This window comes from Petromyzon marinus, chromosome 9, assembly GCF_048934315.1.
Source record: "Petromyzon marinus isolate PM22_M1 ecotype Great Lakes invasive population chromosome 9, UKy_Petmar_22M1.pri1.0, whole genome shotgun sequence".
In the NCBI taxonomy this organism is placed as follows: Eukaryota; Metazoa; Chordata; class Hyperoartia; order Petromyzontiformes; family Petromyzontidae; genus Petromyzon; species Petromyzon marinus.
The window spans coordinates 3572628-3578350 of NC_133675.1; positions in this window are offsets into that span (position 1 = coordinate 3572628).

Below are 5723 nucleotides of genomic sequence, written 5' to 3' on the forward strand. Positions count from 1 at the left end.
GCATAGCGCTTGAGAGTTCGTGTCGTGACGCGTTTGTACATGCAATGCACGGTTCAGTCCACGGCGTGGCGCGCTGCTACCATCCCCCCAATGGTGGAACGGCGACCTCAAGCATCCCAGCGCCGTGCGACCGGTCGTACGGTCTTATTTTGTCCATACTTCGCCACGCTGGTCAGTACGGGTCGGTGAGGGTGGGGAGCGCAGACGAATTGATTTTCCAGCCACCCACACACCTCTCGGCTTCGCAGCAACCTGTTGTGCATGGTGGTTCCCCATCTTAAGCACCCGGCCAGGCTGAACGCCGTCTTGGCTTGCGAGATTTCTCGCAAATAATCGGTCGCATTCCGGATGACTGGCTCACGGGAATTTGCTCATGCAATTTGCGATATAGGCTTATAAGATAATGTGTGCAATTCCGTGAAAGCCTCGCCAAATTTCAGAAGGGTCCGACTGCGTGCGGACGTTTGGTGGTAGGCGTCTCGGAGAATGCAGAGTTTTGGTTTTGCCGTGCGTGTGGCAGGAAACATGCGGTGAGGGGGGGGGGGGACCTCTCGGAGATCTTTGCGATGGCGTTGCGTTTACCCGCGATGTAAATCCCCGCTTGTATTGTGTGCAGATTGGAACGCGTTCACGTTTCACTTGCAGTTCTAAACTAAACTATACACGTGTTTTTATTTTACCAGGTCAGGCCCTCGCTGAGCTACGTAGCTCTTTTTCAGCAGCGACCTGGCCACAAATGATTGCTCAACCGAAGTGGCTTTTCGCGTCGAAATTTATAGCAGCCAAATACTCTTAAGGCACGTGATGTTGATTCCAAATTTGGAGGCAAAAACCACGCGACCACGGAGAGACATGCAAACTACAAATATAAAGCAGCAGGCGTCAGGGTCGGGATCGAACCCACGACCTCTCGTATACCGGGCGAGGCAGTTAACATCTTGGCACATTGCATTCGTCTGGCCACCTCGAAATTCTCGCGGTTCTGGAAGCTTCACAAATCTCGACACGTGATCCACCAACCCCTTGCCCCCAAAGCGCTTGGAGATCACGGGCGTGCGCCAACCACTCGGCCGGCCTCAGCGAATCCGTTCTCGGTCGAGAGAACTGTTCAGCATTTTGAGCCCGAAGAGAGCAGCACGCCGAGCGGCAGTGTGGGAGACGTGGACACAAGGTTTGCCGTCGTAAGGGCCCATCAGTGAGCCGTGTCCACATGCATGCTGGCAAGGAGAGCACAAGAGCGTCGAACGGCTCCTCAATGATCATGGCTCATCGCTGAGCCATGCCCACTTCGCGACTCTCAGAGCATCCGAAGCACCAGGGAATCACGTGTAAGCCATTGCCAGCGCCTATAAACCAAATGTCACGAGGTTATCGCGGCAAATGTAGGTGGGTATGTACGTTCAACTTCTTTCGCAGCGTACGCAGCCGACCGTGCTTATCGGAGGTAACATGAACAACACATTGTCGTGCGCTTCCTTCCGCCTCCCGTCCGCTCGCTTCCGCAAGCGGTTACCAAAGTCGTCTTTTTTTTCCGATCTCAAATTTCCGCTCATTCAGCTTCATCGCCGCCGCCGCCGTCCGTCCGGCTGCAGGGGGTTTAAAAAAAAAAAATTCAATTCCTTCCCCTCGCTCGCCGACAGCTTGGTTCCACTCCAATGCCCGTCTCGGTCACCTGCTGCCCTCCGCCACCCTGCGACACCACGGCGTCTCGCCCCATCACGCCCCTCATCCTATGCCCGACGACAGCGCTTTATTGCCACATTCCATATCACAACCTGCACGTTGCACGCCCCCCCCCCCCCTATCCTGGCCATGAGCCACGCGGTCTGCGGCTCAAGTCCTTAGCAAGCCGTCCTACGCACGGCGCGACTGAAGCCGTTTCACAGACGACCTTTTCTCTCCAGCCCCACACCCCCACACGACCTGGGGGTTCCCCCCCCCCCTCTCTCCTCTCTCTCTCGAGGCCAGCCAGACGTCTCCCATCTCAGCCCCCGCGGGAGACGCGAGGATGGAGAGTCTGCGAGGGAGTTGTTCCAGTCGGTGGGAAGCAGCGCGGAAGCGGTGGGAAAGTCAAGGGTTGTCTCTCTCCTCTGTCTCACCTCACTCAATGTGTCTCTCGTTACCTCACTCTCCTCACTTCACTCAATGTCTCTCTCCTCTGTCTCACCTCACTCAGTGTCTCTCCTCACCTCACTCAGTCTCTCTCCTCGCTCTCACCTGACTCAATGTCTCTCCTCTCTCTCACCTCACTCAAATGTCACTCCTCACCTCACTCAATGTCTCTCCTCAACCCACTCATTCTCTCTCCTTACTCAGTATCTCTCCTCTCTCTCTCTCTCACCTCACTCAATGTCACTCCTCACCTCACTCAATGTCTCTCCTCAACCCACTCATTCTCTCTCCTTACTCAGTATCTCTCCTCTCTCTCTCACCTCACTCAATGTCACTCCTCACCTCACTCAATGCCTCTCCTCACCTCACTCAATGTCTCTCCTCACCTCACTCAGTCTCTCTCTCTCTCTCACCTCAGTCTCCTCTCTCTCTCACCTCACTCAATGTCACTCCTCACCTCACTCAATGTCACTCCTCACCTCACTCAATGCCTCTCCTCACCTCACTCAATGTCTCTCCTCACCTCACTCAGTCTCTCTCTCTCACCTCAGTCTCCTCTCTCTCTCACCTCACTCAATGTCACTCCTCACCTCACTCAATGTCACTCCTCACCTCACTCAATGCCTCTCCTCACCTCACCAACCCTCTCACATTCTACTCCGCCCCCATCCCCGCCGCGGGTCTCTTGGGCGGAAAACGAACTACGAGCGGAGTCGGCACTGCGCGACGCACCCTCGCTGCCATCGACCGCGATGACTCCCCCGGGATGAGTAATCGTCTCTCGCCCGCCGGGAGGGAAGGGCAAGGCAGTCCTACCAGGGTGGTGAGGCCGAGACACGGGGAGCGAAGCCCGCTGCTGTCCGCAGAGTCGGGGGGAGTAGGAATGAGGAGTCGCGAGCCACGGCCCCGTCTCGACGCGCTCGCGAGCAGTGAACTCTCCCGGTGCCGTGTCTCTCGCAGTTCCTCTCTGTCTCTCAGTGTCTCTCTCCACGTGTGTGCGTGAGTGTCTCTCTCCACGTGTGTGCGTGAGTGTCTCTCTCCATGTGTGTGCGTGAGTGTCTCTCTCCATGTGTGTGCGTGAGTGTCTCTCTCTGTGTGTGCGTGTCTCTCTCTGTGTGTGCGTGAATGTCTCTCTCTGTGTGTGCGTGAGTGTCTCTCTCCACGTGTGTGCGTGAGTGTCTCTCTCCACGTGTGTGCGTGAGTGTGTCTCTCCACGTGTGTGCGTGAATGTCTCTCTCTGTGTGTGCGTGTCTCTCTCCACGTGTGTGCGTGAGTGTCTCTCTCCACGTGTGTGCGTGAGTGTGTCTCTCTGTGTGTGCGTGAGTGTCTCTCTCCACGTGTGTGCGTGACTGTCTCTCTCCACGTGTGTGCGTGAGTGTCTCTCTCCACGTGTGTGCGTGAGTGTCTCTCTCTGTGTGTGTTTGGGGGGAGACGGTGGTGTAGCGGTTAGCGCGCTGCGCTATGAACCTGGCGACCCGGGTTCGATTCCCGCTCACGGCCAACACCCAGTGACGATTATCTGAATCGGTCCTGGGCCTCCCCTAGGTCGACTCAGCCTCAAATGAGTACCTGGTGCGGTGTGTAAACATCGCCACTGGGGAGACAAAGGCGGTCAGGCGTGGTGGTGGCCACCCACCCCCTCGTGTACCGTTTCGGCCTTCATAGGTGCTCGCTAACAGCACTTGCCCCTACAGTCTGTTAAGGCTATACGGGGGATCGTTGTGTGTGTTTTTCTCGGTGTTTGTGTCTGTCCGTGTCTGTCCGTGTCTCCGAGTATCTGCTTGTCTGTCTCTCTGTATCTCTCCGTGTCTGTCTGTATTTTCGTATCTATCCGTTTATGTGGCTGTATCTCGACGCGTATTTCTGTATGTCTCTTCTTGTGTCTCCTTGTGTCTCCCTGCGTGTGTGTCTTTCTCTCCACGTATTTGCGTCTCTCCCTGTTTGCGTGGCTTTCTGTCTCTCTCCTGATCTATGTCCGTATCTCCCAGCGTCACTATGTGTCTGATTTTCTTCGTGTATTTCCCTGTCTCTGTGCCTGCAAATTTTAGCGTCTCTCCATCTTGCCGATTCTGAGCCAGCGGTGTCAATTCCACATTCTCATGGCAGGGGCCGGCATACCCTAATGCCACCCACTATTGCCTTCCCACAAAGTTGTACTCATCGGTAACAACGGAATGATAAAATATGTAAAATTGAATGCAATGTTTAGTTTATATATCGCATCGTCGTTCATGAAGATTTCACCTCACAACCATAGAGGAAGGCAGATGAAGGAATCCATATATATTAAAATATTTTCAGATAATTAATGAGTAGTTATACACTTGGGAGGAAACTGTAGCACCCGGAGAACACCACACGTACGAGCGGGCAACACTCTAGCCCATATTATACTTTACTTAAACTACGTTTTATCTTGCTAGGTAAGGCCCACTTTTTCAGAAGTGACCTGGCCATAAATAATAGGCCAATGAAGTGGCTTATCATGTGGAAATTTATATCACCCAAATACTATAAACGTGTGTCGATTCTAAATGTGGAGGGAAAACCGGAGGACCCGGAGAAAAATCCACGCGACCACGGGGAGAACATGCACATTCCAAATATACAGGAGTCAGGGTCGGGATCGAACCCACGACCTCCTGTATACCAAGCGAGGTCGTTAACATCTCACCACCGCGGCGTCCCAGAAGGGACAGCTGAAATTAGCCCACGCTTTGTTGTTACCACCATCTCGGCTCAACCTGGCCAGCTCGGGTACGGCTGCTCCTCGCTACAGACGGGAAAAAGAGTTTCGCAACATCTGTGTGTGGTCCACCAACCCTCGCTGGCCATCACCGCCGCCGTCGCCCGGCTAAAGTGATGTCAGTCGTTGGCGGAGGAGGAGGAGGTGGTGGTGGAGGCCTCGAGAGCCTGGACGAAAACCAAGTAGAGGGAGTGAGAGAGTTTCAAAATTACAAATCAAGATGAGGCAAGAATCTCAAAGAGACCAGAACGAAATTTTGATTTAAAGCTTTCGTGACTGCAGGTATTCATATTCTTGGTTCTTTCGGTAAAGTCACGTAGAAGGGAAACAATAAAATAATAAAAAATATAAAACAATAAAATCCTCACGACGTTTCGTCTGCAACACAAGCAATCATCATCAGGTGTGAGAACCACAGCAAGTGAGACCTGGGTCACCAAGATGACAAATGCCAAACAAAGATCAAAGTCCTGCACTGTACAAGAGATAAGCAGATACAAAAACATCTGTGTTGTCACACGAGCAATCTAAAATATTGCACATTCCACGTAGCGTGAGTCGCACCATTACTGATCATAGCACAGGTTCATCAAACGGGAAAACCGCGCAGTGATAAAGACAAAGATCCCCCTATAGCCTTAATACACTTTTTGGGGCAAGTGCTGTTAGCGAGCACCTATGAAGGCCGGCACGGCACACGAGGGGGTGGGTGGCCAGCACCACGCCCGGTCGCCTTTGTCTCCCAAGTGGCGATGTTTACACACCGCACCAGGTACTCATTTGAGGCTGAGTCCGCCTAGGGGAGGCCCAGGACCGGTTCAGATAATCGTTACTGACACACACACTCACACACATCCCTACATAC